This window comes from Oncorhynchus masou, chromosome 17 (assembly GCF_036934945.1).
Source record: "Oncorhynchus masou masou isolate Uvic2021 chromosome 17, UVic_Omas_1.1, whole genome shotgun sequence".
NCBI classification, from domain to species: Eukaryota; Metazoa; Chordata; class Actinopteri; order Salmoniformes; family Salmonidae; genus Oncorhynchus; species Oncorhynchus masou.
Window position 1 is genome coordinate 10,678,386 of NC_088228.1, and position 19,613 is coordinate 10,697,998.

At 40.8% G+C, this 19,613-nt stretch overlaps 1 pseudogene; it reads right to left on the minus strand.

Moving 5' to 3' along the window:
• Nucleotides 1-280: 280 nt before the first annotated feature.
• Nucleotides 281-19,302, minus strand: LOC135558104 (potassium channel subfamily T member 2-like; annotated as a pseudogene).
• Between the last annotated feature and the right edge of the window lie 311 nt (nucleotides 19,303-19,613).

A 19,613-nucleotide genomic window follows, 5' to 3' on the forward strand; every position in this document is an offset into this window, starting at 1 on the left:
GTTTAAGACATCCGTATCAGTTGAACAGCAGATACAGTATGGGGTGATACGTTCTGAAATTATACTGATCGCTACCCCCCCCACCCCCCATGCTTTTCACAATGCAATGTGAACTGTAGTACGTAAAACCTAATTATGGCATTAAAGGAATAGTTCATGTTTTTGGTATTGTAGCAATGCTAGTGGAAACCGATTGTATCAGTTAGCAGTGCAAAAAAGTGAACTATCCCTTTAACCAACCCCAGCACAACAGTATAGGCAGGTTGTGTGTAAGTATGGATCAGACAGGAGTCTCTGTCTTGGTGTGCTCCCCAAGACATGTGCTGCTTCCCAGACTCTCCCTGCTGCCACCTGCCTTAGGGACGTACCCCAGGGGATCTGAACGGATGATATACCTGTAAGATAGGATGGAGAACTTCTTAATCAATATATTGTTGATGTGAAATGATGAACTCTCCTCTGCGACTCTAAATGGTTTGATCTTTTCAATTCCTAACAAAGATACTGTGTGCCAAACATAGTGTATAAAGTCACAAAATAATATGTGAATGTAAGTATGGAGTAGTACTGTGGAGTAGTACTGTGGAGTAGTAATGTGGAGTAGTAATGTGAATTAGTAATATGGAGTACTATGGAGTAGTAACATGGAGGAGTTATATGGAGTAGTAATATGGAGTAATATGGAGTAGTATTATGGAGTAGTAATGTGAATTGGTAATATGGAGTAGTAATGTGAATTAGTAATATGGAGTACTATGGAGTAGTAACATGGAGGAGTTATATGGAGTAGCAATATGGAGTAATATGGAGTAGTATTATGGAGTAGTAATGTGAATTAGTAATATGGAGTAGTAATGTGAATTAGTAATATGGAGTACTATGGAGTAGTAACATGAAGGAGTTATATGGAGTAGTAATATGGAGTAATATGGAGTAATATGGAGTAGTAATGTGAATTAGTAATATGGAGTAGTAATGTGAATTAGTAATATGGAGTACTATGGAGTAGTAACATGGAGGAGGTATATGGAGTAGCAATATGGAGTAGTATTATGGAGTAATATGGAGTAGTATTATGGAGTAATGTGGAGTAGTATTATGGAGTAATGTGGAGTAGTATTATGGAGTAATATGGAGTAGTATTATGGAGTAATATGGAGTAGTATTATGGAGTAATATGGAGTAATATGGAGTAATGTGGAGTAGTATTATGGAGTAATATGGAGTAGTATTATGGAGTAATGTGGAGTAGTATTATGGAGTAATATGGAGTAGTATTATGGAGTAATATGGAGTAGTATTATGGAGTAATGTGGAGTAGTATTATGGAGTAATGTGGAGTAGTATTATGGAGTAATATGGAGTAGTAATGTGGAGTTGTAATGGCTTTCTTCTGTTGAAGGAGGAGCGGACCAAAATGCAGCGTGATGGTTACTCATGTTTATTGAATGAAAGAAGACTATACGTGAAATAACTGAACATGTACAAAGACAACAGACGGAAACGTGAAAAAACTATACAGCCTGTCTGGTGAAACTAAACACAGAGACAGGAACAAACACCCACGAAATACTCAAAGAATATGGCTACCTAAATATGGTTCCCAATCAGAGACAACTATAATCACCTGACTCTGATTGAGAACCGCCTCAGGCAGCCATAGACTATGCTATACACCCCACACAACCCCAAGACGAAACACACCACAAATAAACCCTTGTCAGACCCTGGCCTGACCCAATAAATGAAGATAAACATAATAAATATAGACCAGGGCGTGACAGGAGTAGTATTATGGAGTAATATGGGGTAGAAATATGGAGTAATGTGGAGTAGTATTATGGAGTAATATGGAGTAGTAATGTGGAGTAGTGATATGGAGTAGTAATATGGAGTAGTAATATGGAGTAGTGATATGGAGTAGTAATATGTAATATGGAGTAGTAATATGGAGTAGTAATATGGAGTAATATGTAGTAGTAATATGTAATATTGAGTAGTAATATGTAATATTGAGTAGTAATATGTAATATGGAGTAGTAATATGGAGTAATATGTAGTAGTAATATGTAATATTGAGTAGTAATATGTAATATTGAGTAGTAATATATAATATGGAGTAGTAATATGGAGTAATATGTAGTATATTGAGTAGTAATATGTAATATGGAGTAGTAATATGGAGTAATATGTAGTAGTAATATGTAATATTGAGTAGTAATATGTAATATTGAGTAGTAATATGGAGTTTGGAACTTTCTTGATTGCTTCTACTTTATTGCATCTCATCAACCGTTTCTTCAGGCCCCTACTTTTCTATGTGCTGCCATACTTACACTATGTCATTGAGCTCCAGCCTGGTGTCAGGAGGTGGGTTGATCAACACGTATGTGTGGGAGTGAGTAGTCTGGTTCTCACTCATGTCACCTGGAATTGGAACAAGACAATCATGTTGAAATGTCCAATGATTTAGGCTACAGCAATATAAAAGATCGTGTCAGAAAATGTCTGATTGAGCAAATGGTTTTTCAATGGAAGTTGTCTGTTGACAGATGATGGACATAGTATATTACATGACAATCATCTCCGTTGTTAGTCTGTCTGTCCATCCATCCATAAAGACGAAGTGTCATGTTTCAAACACATAACGTATTTTGTTCCAGGCCTTGGAAATACAACTCGCAATGACATATTGAATGACATTAATGTTGCTTCCTGTGTTGTAACATGCTTAAATAACCATGAAAGCATACAGACTAAACATTTATACGTAACAAATGAGAAAAAAAAAACACAACAGAAGGACAGCATAATCAATGCCGCTGTAATATGTCATTAACACACACAAAAAAGAAAAAACAAAACTGGGATTTCACAGCCAAATAAATGAATGTCAACCATGTTAAAACAGCCTTGCGGTCTGGAGGGCACCTCCTCAGAGGAATCTGCTGTCTGGGACTCGGTCCTGTAGATGCCGATGGGAATGTCACCGACGATGAAACAACGTTTCTGATAGAGCCTTCCATATGTCTGGATCCACAGGTCATCCTCAGAGATCTGCGTCTAAAAGGTCATTTCAAAGTCCGTTTCTCTACAGGAGGAACAACTGTACAGTGATTTTAAATGACCGTGGAGTCACTTGTACCTGTCAGTGTAAGGAGTTGGACAGGCAAGTAAAGGCTGCTGTGCTGTCACACATAGGACTACTGTACAGTACAACGGGTGAATCTCAGTAGTCTAAAGACGCCTCCTCTCTTTGTCTTCTCTCTCCTTCTGTCTGAGACGTGGAGAGGAAACCACTTTTGACCATTGAGATGCACCCAGAGAGTAACTCACAGAGCAGAGGAATCCAGAGCCCGGGGTAGTGTCCAGGCCCAGCAGCAGCCTGGTGATGGAGATAATATAGTCTTTGACAAATGACTGGGATGGCAGACAGGACAGGACATAGAAGGGTCATTCCTGGTCATCCAGAAATCAACGCATTCCAATTCGACTAGGATTATATTATATGGACATTGGGGTGCATATGAACACATTGTGACAGAAAAAAGAATGTTACACGTTATAACATACAATATCTGGGAGGTACAAAATTGTGTAATAAATAACAAAAATTACTACAGTACATGCCCTTAAGCAAAGCAGTCTGTGCCACAGAGATAACCTTGTTTAAATAAGCCTCGGTAGGCTAATTAAAGAGATTAGCCTCTGTAGGCCAATTAAATAACCACTAGGATATTAAAGAGGTAGCCTAGTGGTTAGAGCGTTGGACTGGTAACCGAAAGGTTGCAAGTTCAAATCCCCAAGCTGACAAGGTACAAATCTGTCGTTCTGCCCCTGAACAAGGCAGTTAACCCACTGTTCCTAGGATGTCATTGAAAATAAGAATTTGTTCTTAACTGACTTGCCTAGTTAAATAAAGTTATTTTTTTTAAAGGCTAATTAAATAGATTAGCCTTGGTAGGCTAATTAAACAGATCAGCCTCGGTAGGCTAATTAAAGAGAGTACCTTCTGTATACAGTACAGAACAACCTCTACTTAAAAAAGGTATCTAGTTAAGCAGTAAGTAACATTCTTATCTTCTCTGCTGCTGTATAGAACAGGTGGGTCCTGCTGTATAGAACAGGTGGGTCCTGCTGTATAGAACAGGTGGGTCCTGCTGTACAGAACAGGTGGGTCCTGCTGTATGGAACAGGTGGGTCCTGCTGTATAGAACAGGTGGGTCCTGCTGTATAGAACAGGTGGGTCCTGCTGTATAGAACAGGTGGGTCCTGCTGTATAGAACAGGTGGGTCCTGCTGTACAGAACAGGTGGGTCCTGCTGTATAGAACAGGTGGGTCCTGCTGTATAGAACAGGTGGGTCCTGCTGTACAGAACAGGTGGGTCCTGCTGCACAGAACAGGTGGGTCCTGCTGTATAGAACAGGTGGGTCCTGCTGTATAGAACAGGTGGGTCCTGCTGTATAGAACAGGTGGGTCCTGCTGTACAGAACAGGTGGGTCCTGCTGTACAGAACAGGTGGGTCCTGCTGTATAGAACAGGTGGGTCCTGCTGTATAGAACAGGTGGGTCCTGCTGTACAGAACAGGTGGGTCCTGCTGTACAGAACAGGTGGGTCCTGCTGTACAGAACAGGTGGGTCCTGCTGTATAGAACAGGTGGGTCCTGCTGTATAGAACAGGTGGGTCCTGCTGTATAGAACAGGTGGGTCCTGCTGTATAGAACAGGTGGGTCCTGCTGTATAGAACAGGTGGGTCCTGCTGTACAGAACAGGTGGGTCCTGCTGTACAGAACAGGTGGGTCCTGCTGTATAGAACAGGTGGGTCCTGCTGTATAGAACAGGTGGGTCCTGCTGTATAGAACAGGTGGGTCCTGCTGTACAGAACAGGTGGGTCCTGCTGTATAAAACAGGTGGGTCCTGCTGTATAGAACAGGTGGGTCCTGCTGTATAGAACAGGTGGGTCCTGCTGTATAGAACAGGTGGGTCCTGCTGTATAGAACAGGTGGGTCCTGCCTGGTTACCTGGTAGAGGAGAGTGTCCTGCCTGCCAATACTGAAGACCCTCCCTGCAGCAAACGGCAGGCGAAACATGTTGGAGCCTTTCTCCCGCTCTTTCTAATAAATAATAATACATTTTATTTGTAGAGCTCTTTTCAACACATGCAAGAATCACAAAGCTCTTTTAGCTCCCATAGACATGTAACAGGGGGACAGAAACACAAACACACGAATCCAACTGGGCACACACGTCAGTTCAACATCTAGTTATGATTTACTTTTGGTTGAGTTGTCATCTAACGTGAATTCAACAACAACAAAAAATCACCGTCATTGAATTTAGGTTCAAAGTTGGGTAAAATTCAATCAGTATTCCACATTGATTCAATGTCATCACATTTAATTATTTGGATGAGATAAAGTGGAATACATTTTATTCAACCAGTTTTTGCCCAGTGGGATGTTAGGGCAGCGTTCTGCAAACATTTCCTTGAATAAACCAGTCTATTGCATTACAGTATAACCGGATTCAACTGGTCACCTAATCATCAAGTCCTTCGGGTGTTACAACTGGAACGGATCAAATGGGGGTGCTCAAGAAGAGGTTAGGATATTTGAAAGAGAGAGACTGCCACCTGGTGGTTGATACTGATACGAGATGGAAGATGCACCGCAACAGGATATTTGAAAGAGAGAGACCGCCACCTGGTGGTCGATACTGATACGAGATGGAAGATGCACCGCAACGGGAACGATATTGATATCTTATTATTAAGGAAAGGATGCCTACGCATAACACAATACCCGTCATACTACCCCTGGAAATGTTACATGTCACATGTGTCTATGAATGGGAATAATTTCTCTTAGAAAAAATATCCAACGTCTGGTGTTGTTTGAGAGGCTGGGGAAAAATACTATGCTTGTACTTGTATGTGCTGTCCAGTCTTCACATAATGATTGTTTAACCTTCTCTTCCTTTGCTTTGAAGACGACTCAATGTATAGTTACTTGCCTTTGGAGACGACTCAATGTATATTTCGTACCAGGTTTGGGGTCAATTCCATTTCAATTCCAGTCAATTCAGAAAGTAACCCAAATTCCAATTATACATTTTTCTAATTGAAAAACATTAAAGATAATTTGAGTTTCAGTCTACTTCCTCAATTGTCTGGAATTGACTCCAACCCTGGTCCATAGCCCTTGCTACTGCAGACAAGAATAACTAGTTGTTAACTTTGCATTTATAGAGCTAGAGACTTCTACATAGTTTGGGCTGGGAAGACGTATTAAAGAGCAGCATACTGAACAGTCGACAACACGCCTTTTAATTTACGCTTGAGTTGACATCTTCCGGGGACATTGCTTTTAAAATGCTAATTGTCAGCTGTCAAGTGTCTTTCTCTGTAACGCGCCTTGGACTGAAACTCGGCCTTGAAGTACAGATGGTGTACATTCAGTGACGGCTTACCTTCTCCAGTTTAGAGAGAGCCAGAGAGTACCAGTCCTTAGCTCTGAACTGCATAAACCTCATGTTGGCAGGGTGGGTTAGCTCGGTGATGATACTGAGACTGGAGAACAACCTGGGTGAGAAGAAACACAATATAGCTGAGGTTAACTGAACAAAATAAAACAGAACATCACACTGGCAGAACAAAATGTCAACTTTGTAATAAAATGTGACATCCAAAATACACTGAGTAGACCAAACATTAGAAACACCTTCCTAATATCTACACCGTGTCGAAAGCGTTCCACAGGGATTCTGGCCCATGTTGATGCCAATGTTTCCCACAGATGTGTCAAGTTGACTGGATGTCTTTTGGATGGGGAACCATTCTTGATACACGCTGGAAACTGATGAGGGGGATGAAAACGTGCATTCGGAAAGTATTCAGACCCCTTCCCTTTTTCTACATTTTGTTACATTACAGCCTGATTCTAAAATGGATTAAATAAAAAAAGGTCCTCGTCAATCTACAGACAATACAACATAATGACATCACAATACCCCATAATGACAAAGGGAAAACAGGTTTTTAGAATATTTTTTCTAATTTATTAAAAAATAATAAACAGAAATACCTTATTTAGATGTGTATTCAGACCCTTTGCTATGAGACTCGGAATTGAGCTCAGGTGCATCCTGTTTCCATTGATCATCCTTGAGATGTTTCTACAACTTGATTGGAGTCTACCTGTGGCAAATTCAATTGATTGGACATGATTTGGATTGGCACAAACCTGTCTATATAAGGTCCCATAGTTGAAAGTCGAAGGAATTGTCCGTAGAGCTCCGAAACAGGATTGTGTTGATGCACAGATATGGGGAAGGGTACCAAACAATTTCTCCAGCATTGAAGGTCCCCAAGAACACAGTGGCCTCCATCATTCTTAAATGGAAGATGTTTGGAACCATTAAGACTCTTCTTAGAGCTGGCCGCCTGGCCAAACTAAGCAATCGGGGGAGAAAGGCATTGGTCAGGGAGGTGACCAAGAACCCGATGGTCACTCTGACAGAGCTTCTGAGTTCCTCTGTGAAGATGGCAGAACCTTCCAGAAGGACAATCATCTGCAGCACGGAAGGGACTGGGAGACTAGTCAGGATTGAGGGAAAGATAAACAGAGCAAAGTAGAGAGAGATCCTTGATGAAAACCTGCTCCAGAGTTCTCAAGACATCTGACTGGGGCGAAAGTTCACTTAAACAGGACAACAACCCTAAGCACACAGCCAGCACAATGCAGAGTTGCTTTGGGACAAGTCTCTGCATGTCCTTGAGTGGCCCAGCAAGAGCCTGTACATGAACCCAATCGAACATCTCTGGAGAGACCTGAAAATAGCTGTGCAGCAACACTCCCCATCCAACCTGACAGAGCTTGAGAGGATCTGCAGAGAATAATGGGATAAACTCCCCAAATACAGGTGTGCCAAGCTTGTAGCGTCATACCCAAGAAGACTTGAGGCTATAATTGCTGCCAAAGGTGCTTCAACAAAGTACTAAGTAAAGGGTCTGAAAACGTTTTATTTCTAAAAACCTGTTTTGCTTTGTCATTATGGGGTATTGTGTGTAGATTGATGAGGGGGGGGGGGGAAGAAAACGATTTAATCAAATTTAGAATAAGTCTGTAACGTAACAAAATGTTGAAAAAGTCAACAGGCCTGAATACTTTCAGAACGCACAGTACTGACGTTCTCCGTTCAAAGGACCGTAAATATGTTGTCTTGCCCGTTCACCCTCTGAATGGCACACAATCCATGGCTCAATTGTCTCAATGATTATTATAATATTTTTAACCCGTCTCCTCCCCTTCAGCAACACTGATTTAAGTGGATTTAACAAGTGACATCAATAAGGGATCATAGCTTTCACCTGGATTCACCTGGTCAGTCTATGTCATGGAAGGAGCAGGTGTCCTTAATGTTTTGTATACTCACTTAAATTAATGACTGGATGAGATAAATAACTATGAATTAATAGCCTAGCTAATAAATGTGTACTGTACTAACACCAGTCCAGGATTAGCACTATTTAGTGAACAACTGATACCGATACTACCGTAAATACTAGCTACCTAAATAAGCAATGAGGCACGAGGAGGTGTGGTATATGGTTGCATTTGGGCTGGATACAGTCCTTAGCTGTGCTATATTGGCCATATACCACAAACACCCGAGGTGCCTTATTGATGTTATAAACTGGTTACCAACGTAATTAGAGCAGTAAAAATAGATGTTTTGTCATACCCGTGGTACACGGTCTGATATACCATGGCTGTCTGCCAATCAGCATTCAGGGCTCGAACCACCCAGTTTAAAATATAGCTTATATAATAACAGTGGGAGCAATTCATGGTACATTAACCCCATATCAAAGTGTTGCAATATTTCTGCAAGCTTCTACGTTGTCTGGTGAAAATTATAAAGTGAGTTGACATTTTTGATTAATTGTCTGACAACAAGAAAGCAATCAGAAAACAAATGGATTCCCTGATGCAGTGTGGCAAGGTTGCCAAGGAAACTAGCTCTGAAGTGTGTACTTTAATCTACACGGTTGAAAAAAATCACTGTCATATAATTAATCTTTGAAACCCACCTATAAAATGTTAATCTGTGTTTAAAGATTTAGTAAAATATTAGCCTGTATGACACTTTTGATATCGTAGAAATGCCTGCATAAAATGTGTGAAAATGTGGTCCAGTATATTGGAGTATACAATAGTTTGACCGAAGGTTAAAACCATGACAGTGACTTTGGTACCCGTGTCTGTACATTGATAGGGGTTGAGGTACCTGAACAGTGTCTGCACATTGATAGGGGTTGAGGTACCTGAACAGTGTCTGCACATTGATAGGGGTTGAGGTACCTGAGCAGTGTCTGTACATTGATAGGGGTTGAGGTACCTGAACAGTGTCTGCACATTGACGATGGTCTTGGCGTCAGCCATGTAGTCCTCTTCTGCACTCATCAGTGCTCATCCAGGCTATGAAAACACACACACACACACACACTTGACATAAAGGACTAGACATTTCCCTGACCAGACCTGATCTCTGGACCCTGCATATGAGCTAGCTATGACGGATTATCTGTGACGGATTCACTGTGGAGAGAGAATCGTAACTGATAGCATCTTGGAGGCTGTCAAGAAGGTGACTTTCTACACAGGACTTATGAGAAATTGCTTTTTTGGTTCACTCAGTAAGTTTCCTTGAGATGTACTCTTGACAGGGAGACTAGAAGTAGAAGAGTGCCACATACACTTGCAGAACAGGCACTAAAGAAGGTGATGTATAAGGTTATAAGGTGTGTGATGATGCTGTGTGTCACCTCATGATGCCATCTATTTTGTGAAGTGCACCAGTCCCTCCTGCAGCAAAACAACCCCCACAACATGATGCTACCACCCCCGTGCTTCACAGTTGGGATGGTGTTCTTCAGCTTGCAAGCCTCCTCCTTTTTCCTCCAAACATAACGATGGTCATTATGGTCAAACAGTTCTTTTTTTGTTTCATCAGACCAGAGGACAATTCTCCAAAAAGTATGGTCTTTGTCCCCTTGTGCAGTGGCAAATCGCAGTCGGGCTTTATTTTGGCGATTTTGCAGCAGTGGCTTCTTCCTTGCTGAGCGGCCTTTCAGGTTATGTCTATATAGGACTCGTTTTACTGTGGATATAGATACTTTTGTACCTGTTTTCTCCAGGATCTTCATAAGGTCCTTTGCTGTTGTTCTGGGATTGATTTGCACTTTTCGCACCAAAGTATGATAATCTCTTGGAGACAGAATGTGTCTCCTTCCTGAGCGGTATGACGGCTGCGTGATCCCATGGTGTTTATACGTGCGTACTATTGTTTGTACAGATGAATGTGGTACCTTCAGGCTTTTGGAAATTGCTCCCAAGTGTGAACCAGACTTGTGTAGGTCTATAATTAGTTTTCTGGAGGTCTTGGCTGATTTCTTTGGATTTTCCCATGATGTCAAGCAAAGAGGCACTGAATTTGAAGGTCGGCCTTGAAATACATCCACAGGTACACCTCCAATTAGCCTATCAGAAGCTTCTAAAGCCATGACATAATTTTCTGGAATTTTCCAAACTGTTTAAAGGCACAGTCAACTTAGTGTATGTAAACTTCTGACCCACTGGAATTATGATACAGTGAATTTCAGTGAAATAATCTGTCTGTAAACAATTGTCGGAAAAATGACTTGTGCCATGCACAAAGTAGATTCCTAACTGACTTGCCAAAACTATAGTTTGTTAACAAGACATTTGTGGAGTGGTTGAAAAACAAGTTTTAATGACTCCATCCTAAGTGTATGTAAACTTCCGACTTCAACTGTATATTGTCATTTGCACAACGTAATCACGCACAGACTTTTATCTGCAACATGTTAATTTGATGGAAACATCTCTGGTGGGAAAATGAGCATATTGTTTATATGCAGATTTTAGAATATTCACATGAAACTATCGCCAATTGGATGGAAACCCAGTTATTGAGACTAACCTAAATGCATAGAGGAGGTGTTACCCAGCTATTGAGACTAACCTAAATGCATAGAGGAGGGGTTACCCAGGTATTGGAGCCACAGTTCAGAAAGATGTATGCCAAGGTCCTGAAACATCTAAACAAATGTCTCTTAACAAGACATTAGTCTGTTTTTACCTGCAAATTTCACATGGAATTTATTCTCTGGCTTCAGAATCTGGACGTAAATGGGGCACTTTGGAGCAAAATCCTCCACAGCCCAAGCTCGCAGAATGGTCTGATGGTCCTTAAAGGTCAACAAGACAAAAATAATACATCAGAGGTTCATTTTTATTTGTATGAACTGTTTTAGGAGTGAATGCTTTATGCACTGGTTAAATAGAACTAATAAAACTCTAATAGAACTAATAACACTGGTTAAATAGAACTAATAAAACTCTAATAGAACTAATAACACTGGTTAAATAGAACGAATAAAACTCTAATAGAACTAATAACACTGGTTAAATAGAACGAATAAAACTCTAATAGAACTAATAACACTGGTTAAATAGAACTAATAAAACTCTAATAGAACTAATAACACTGGTTAAATAGAACTAATAAAACTCTAATATAACTAATAACACAGGTTAAATAGAACTAATAAAACTCTAATATAACTAATAACACTGGTTAAATAGAACTAATACAACTCTAATAGAACTAACAGAACTCTAATAGAACTGATATAACTCTAATAAAACTAATACAACTCTAACATAATTATAATACAACTCTAATAGAACTAATACAACTCTAATAGAACTAATACAACTCGAATAGAACTAAAACAACTCGAATAGAACTAATACAACTAATACAACTCTAATAGAACTAAAACAACTCTAATAGAACTAATACAACTCGAATAGAACTAAAACAACTCTAATAGAACTAATACAACTCTAATAGAACTAATACAACTCTAATAGAACTAATACAACTCTAATAGAACTCTGCCAGAGAGAACAACAGACAAACAGACAGGCAGATGGAGGTCTACTGGTGTGGGTGATTCAGTGGAGGCTGCTGAGGGGAGGACGGTTCATAATAATGGCCGGAACGGAGCAAATGGAATGGCATCAGACACCTTGACACCATGTGCTTGATATATTTGATACCATTCTACTGATTCCACTAAAGTCATTACCATGAGCCCATTCTCCCCAAATAAGGTTCCACTTTATTTTATTTATTTTATTTCACCTTTATTTAGTTGAGAACAAGTTCTCATTTACAATTGCGACCTGGCAAAGATAAAGCAAAGCAGTTTGACACATACAACAACACAGAGTTACACATGGAGTAAAACAAACATACAGTCAGTCAATAATACAGTATAAACAAGTCTATATACGATGTGAGCAAATGAGGTGAGATAAGGGAGGTAAAGGCAAAAAAAGGCCATGGTGGCAAAGTAAATACAATATAGCAAGTAAAACACTGGAATGGTAGATTTGCAGTGGAAGAATGTGCAAAGTAGAAATAAAAATTAATTGGTTGCAAAGGAGCAAAATAAATAAAATAAATACAGTAGGGAAAGAGGTAGTTGTTTGGGCTAAATTATAGGTGGGCTATGTACAGGTGCAGTAATCTGTGAGCTGCTCTGACAGTTGGTGCTTAAAGCTAGTGAGGGAGATAAGTGTTTCCAGTTTCAGAAATGTTTGTAGTTCGTTCCAGTCATTGGCAGCAGAGAACTGGAAGGAGAGGCGGCCAAAGAAAGAATTGGTTTTGGGGGTGACTAGAGAGTCAGAGCCGTCCAGAGCCGTCCAGAGTAGTGATGTTGAACAGGCGGGCAGATGCAGGCAGCGATCGGTTGAAGGGCATGCATTTAGGTTTACTAATATTTAAGAGCAATTGGAGGCCACGGAAGGAGAGTTGTATGGCATTGAAGCTTGCCTGGAGGTTAGTTAACACAGTGTCCAAAGAAGGGCCAGAAGTATACAGAATAATGTTGTCTACGTAGAGGTATACACTAACGTCCAGGGGGCTGAATAGAAGAGGAAAAAGCTGTACCTTTAATAATATGACTGGCTAAAATGCCTTTGGTATTAGCAAGTTAATGAATATTAATTTAGTCTCAATCTAACAAAGAAACGGACAGGCCATAGGTCAGTTCAGCCAAATGCCTGGTAGGCTGGACCCTCTTTAGGCCAGTGGGCTGGTTTCTTGGTCCCAGTCTGCCCCTGATTTAACTAACAGAACTGTAATGGTAATAGTAACAAATGTACGTACTGCGGCGGTTCCGTCCACCTCACAGCGACTGCTTAGGATGAAACAAGCCTCTGCATTGTCCATTCTGGAAAAGAAGGACAACCATTCAATACTGAGTGGGTACATCTCAATACTCTACAGTGGCTTCCTCTCTTTATCTCCTCTTCAACTGTATAACTACTCACATTGATCTGAAAACAGAAGAGGTTGATGCCTATTTCCTATCCAGTATTGGCTTTCACCAGTTCAGCTCTTCCACATAAGTGCAGTTGAAGGAAAGGTGACTAAAGACCAAAAGAGAGGAAACTGTTTCAGCGGATTGAGACGCAGCCATTGGTGTTGGTGACTCACTTGGCTCGTATGAGGTCCTGGTCCTTGAGGGCCGATCCCTGGAGGTAGATGACCACAGGGGGATCTGGAGCACCCGGCGCACCTGGGGGTCCATCTCTGTTGGACACAGGATGACATAGTAGTCCTGGATAGACAGGAAGACAGAGGAACAGCCTGGGTCGTGTTCATTCGGCACCAAATGGAGCAAAACGGACAGAAACAGCAAGGGACTACCTGGGCTTGTCCAATAATAAATGCAAAATGATGTTGCAAAGTGTTTTAAAACCTTTCTTGCGTTCCCCAAATTATCAAGAGCCAAGCAAACACACACACACACACACACACACACACACACACACACACACATACATACACACACACACCAACCCTGACCTGCAGCCCGGGGTGGGCGTAGACCTCGTTGAGGAAGTCCATCAGAAGGTCTATCTTGAGGGAGCTGACACACAGCACCACATGTTTCTCCGTCTGGGCGCAGTGACGGCTGTAGTTCCCCCCCGACTTCTGTCTCTCCATCCACAGGTCGGCCCTCTGCTCAAACTGACCAATAACGCCCAGCAGAGGAACACATTACCAATACTGCTAATACTGCGCAAAACCATTCTCAAATCAAGGCTTTAATATATGACCAAATGCATACAGTTCACCCAATCCAACGCATTTATGACTATTGATCTTTTATCACTGCGTTCTTACATCCTGGTCATATAGAGCTACAGTGTGTGCATTTTCCCCATCCCAGTATGGACACACCTGATTCAGATAATCAACTAATCATCAAGCCCTGATTAGTTGAGTCAGGTGTGTTAGTACTGCTAGCTGGGACAGAGCTGTGGGTCTCCAGGACTGTACTAGCAAAAACGCTGCTTCAACAGAACATTGAAAATGTGTCCATACAAAAGGCCACGGTAAATGTCAGCTATTGTCTTCAGTAAGGCAATCTGTTTACAGGGAGAATAGCAAAACAGCAGCAGAATGGATACTGTTGGTCTACCAAGACCATGGGTCAGCAGAATGGATACTGTTGGCCTTCCAAGACCATGGGTCAGTAGAATGGATACTGTTGGCCTACCAAGACCATGGGTCAGCAGAAGGGATACTGTTGGTCTACCAAGACCATGGGTCAGCAGAATGGATACTGTTGGCCTTCCAAGACCATGGGTCAGTAGAATGGATACTGTTGGCCTACCAAGACCAATGGTCAGCAGAATGGATACTGTTGGCCTACCAAGACCAATGGTCAGCAGAATGGATACTGTTGGTCTACCAAGACCAATGGTCAGCAGAATGGATACTGTTGGCCTACCAAGACCATGGGTCAGCAGAAGGGATACTGTTGGTCTACCAAGACCATGGGTCAGTAGAATGGATACTGTTGGTTTACCAAGACCATGGGTCAGCAGAATGGATACTGTTGGTTTACCAAGACCATGGGTCTACAACACCTCTAACAATATTATACTTGTCTAGTTCAGCTGATTCCCTACTCACAAAAATATGATGGGTTATGCATTCTATCGATTTGGCATTTCATTAGTCCAGTTGATTTTCCTTTAGAAAACATATGGGAGTGTGGTAATAGTGTGTGTGTTAGTGTGTTTGTGCTTGCGTGCGTGCGTGCTTGCACTTGTGTTTGTGTGTGTGTGTGTGTGTGTGTGCTGTGTGTGTGTGTGTGTTTGTGGCCATCACTCTCACCTGTATGGGCAGCACCACCAGGGCTACAGAGATCATGATGATCACCAGCAGCTTGGAGGGCCACACGTTGGGCGTGACGTCGCCGTAGCCCACTGTGGAGAAGGTGACGACGAAGAAGTACCAGGAGTCGAACACCGTCAGCGCCTTGCCTGCCCGCTCCAGGTGCTGGATGCCACAGATGCTACCAGGATACAGGAAGCATTAACACAGGGGCTAGGAAGGGAGTGGTGTCACTGGAAAATTTGGAGCCGGTTTCCCAGATACAGAATAAGCTAAGTCTTGGACTTAATTTTTAGTTGGAGATTCCCCAAGACGAGACTTAATCTGTGTCCGGGAAATGGTCTACTGGTGTCTACATTGAAACATACTGTATGAAGTGGGTCAAGAAAACCTCCCGTCGCTACACACAGGGTCGGTTTCCTGGAGAGAGATTAAGTGGACTAAAAAGCCCTTCCAATGGAAATTCTCAATTGAGATATTTACACCAGGACGAGGCTTAATCTGTGACCCGAGAAACCGGCCCATAAGGTTTTTTAATCGAGAAGAAACATGAACCTACAAGCCTTGCAACTGAACACCCTATACAGTAAATAGTCACTGGTATCTTCTCAAAAGCCTCTGCAACATACATCATGGTTAATAACGGTATGCTGCATGGGATATATCTGAGGACGTACTTATTGACAAAAATCCTCTGCTGTGTTTTTCAGTTTGAATGTCAGTCATGTATTGATATAGGAAGTAGCCTGACCTTTGATCCCACTGGTCCGGGAAATGTATTAGTAAGACTTGCCCTCTCTACTGTGGACATGATGGATTTTTTGGGGGGGGAATGAAGCAATGTTGTCATTCCTGTAAACATGTATTTACCAGCCAGAACAAACATACCTTTACAGGAATATTCTGCCCACACAGACAGAAGTGTCTCAACCTGACACACTTCAATTTTGCTACTTAATTTAAATCTGTTTTTGTTTTGTTTGCATCATATACAGCACATCTTAATATATCTATAGCAGATACCAGGTGTGTGTGTGTGTGTGTGTGTGTGTGTGTGTGTGTGTGTGTGTGTGTGTGTGTGTGTGTCACCATAAGCATTGCTTTATTACCATACAGGGACAGAGACAAACATTACACACACACACACACACACACACATTGTGTGCAGGGCAGCAAATGGCACCACTGAGATCACTTAGCGGTCATTATCCCCAGGGCAATCAGCTCAGATGAGATAGTCAGACCACAGCACACTCAGAAGAGCTTTTAGCATTGCTTTCACTATCAGCCACTGCGAACCAGAATATCTTATACTGTACAAATACTAGCATGACTTTATAGGATTAACAGAAAACAGTGTCTTAGATAACATGACTAATGACAGGCAGACAGGAATGAAGGCAGACAGGAAGAACAGACAGACAGAAGGACAGACAGACAGAAGGACAGACAGACAGACTTCCACAGGTGTCAGGCACTACAGTAGACCTCAAAGAGTAACAAGACACTATTACCACACTGAAAAGCAACAGCAACAGCAACATTGTTCTAGCATTATACCTTAGATAAGTCTCTTCATTCAAAGACTCAATCATGGACACTCTTACTGACAGTTGTGGCTGCTTTGTGTGATGTATTGTTGTCTTTGCCTTCTTGCCCTTTGTGCTGTTGTCTGTGCCCAATAATGTTTGTACCATGTTTTATGCTGCTACCATGTTGTGCTGCTGCCATGTTGTGTTGTTACCATGTTGATGTCATGTGTTGCTGCCATGCTATGTAATTGTCTTAGGTCTCTCTTTATGTAGTAGTGTGGTGTCTCTCTGGTCATGATGTGTGTTTTGTCCTATATATGTATTTGTAATCCCAGCTCCAGTCTTACATATGGGTGGTCCCGGGAATCAAACCCACTTTTGTGGCATTGCAAGCACCTTGCACTATCAACTGAGTTTACAGAGGACCTTCTCTTTAGCTTTTATTTAACAATCAATTAGATGAGGGTAGATTAAACACTAAATCTTTAAAAATATGTATGTTTGATTGGGGCATCCCCAGCTGTAAGGAAAACAAAAAGATGGCCAATTAATGAACAACAATGTCTAACTGTGCAGAATACTATTGAATAAAAATACATTCTACCGTCATGTTTTTATTGTCACATGCACAAGTACAGTGAAAGGCCTTTGTTGCTCACGCTTTCCAAACAATGCAGTAATCAATATCAGTAGTACTATAAAAAAATACATTTCAAAAAAGTCAAGTAGAAGAGTAACACACGAGAAATAGAAATAAGATTGGTGGATGACTGCGAGTAAACTGACAGTTCATACAAATATTATCCTCTTATCACAACTTACTAAAGTACACAACGACCCGACTCTTATTCGCTTAAGTTTCCAGATGAGATGACTTTATTGCACGAGAGTTTTTACAAAGCTTAAATAAGTAACCCAACTAAAGCTACACTGACTAAAAGTCAAGAGCACACCCGTAGTCAGCCACTAGATGCAACAGTGTTTTCTTTCCCACATCACCACACAGACATGGTTATGATGTCCTTGATTGACAGTGGATTTTAACATTTTCAACATGTTCAGTGCATTCACTTCCTCTGTTTCCAGGCATAGAAATAAAAGTGTTAGAATCATTGTCTTTGAGAATTAACGTGGCATGGTTTAGTACTGCGAATGACTGATACTTCTACATTCTCTTCGAGTTATCCCTTTTTTCTTCTATTGGAGTTATAAAAAGCTACATTTCTGTGACAATTCATTGAACTCCACGTGGAATGTAAATGCACCTACGACACATGGAATAAATGTCCTTACCAGCCATGTCCTATGGATGGGTCATCTGTCAACACACAACACATGTATAGGGTCCCTTAGTTATAACTGGTTCAACAGCTTTAACCAATGCTATTTGTTACTGATGCAAAAGGTGTATTTTCCCCTCTTAAAAAAAGTACAAATAAGATTTAGGCACAAAATATAGTGTAGTTCAACTGTGACTAACGTTACACATTTAAAAAAAGATGACTTACTTGATCTTTGGTTTTTGATGAAGAACAGTATAAGTCTCTCTTTGAAAGTACTTTCATTGGCGTAAAATTCTACTTGCACCCTTGGGGAAACAATATATATATAAATTGATTCTGTAAATAAAATGAATAATGTCATATTTACAAAGTTTTGGAGCATGGCTAAAGCTGGGTGTTAACATTTTACTGCAGTATTAACATTTTACTGCAGTATTAACATTTTACTGGTCTTAAACAAATCTACTTTGAAACAAAAGTATACACCTCACACACATGGTTATGGGCTTAAAAAGAAGAAGAAACGTGAACCATGTCAAATTTTAGAGTTTAAATGTATTCAGTTTTGAGTTTCCATCCCAATATTACACTTTATATAGATCCCAAAAGACTGAAATATAACAAAACCATTTGATATAGAAACACCAGATTTTCAGTGGTTTAAAACAAATAATGTTTATTAATGATTAAATTATGAATAACATTCCACACATGAAAAGAAAGGGCTACACAAGTGCAAAGATTCCACAGGTACAAACTCTAAATAAACTTTGACCCTGGACTATCAACTACTGCTGTATGCCGATCATAGTCTCATTCGCTTCTTATGCCAGCGCCATGACACTCTAGGTCCTTATAGAAATGTAACCCCCACAGATACATTTGTTCTAAGGGGTGCACCATTAGCATAGTCATTCTCTTCCCCTCTCCAACTGCACTTTGAAAAACACAAAATCACAACACAAAAACTACTATTGTATTGAAAATGTAAAAATGTTTTTTTTAAATTTTTATTCCACGAACCTTACATTTTCTACTAGCTACAACAATGTTTAACCATGTCACTTTTTAAAATAATTGTAGTTAACATGATGTCAAACAAACTGAACCTACCTGTCATCATTTTGTAAATTCTGGTCCCCGAGGAGTAAGTCTCTGAATCTTGGGGGGAAGAGGGGGTACTTCGCTGTACAAATCAACCATAGTTCTCCTCTGCTGTAGCTACATCAGCCAAAAGACAAATACAAATCTGAGATGTACACTTTCATGACTGTATTTTAGAACAATTGTTGTACTCCGAGTGCACAAAAGGTGTGTCTTCTCACTCCAAGCGCTCGAAAAGACTGCATGCATCACACAAATCATGTTACATTATTTGGAAAACAAGGAAGCAGCTATAGGCTAAATATTCAAAATCGTCCCATTTGTGAGCATCCTTGGCTGTGCATGTGCGACTACGCCCAAAGTCCATCTGCATCATTCTGTAACCTCTTGAGGTGCTTTGCATGGGTATC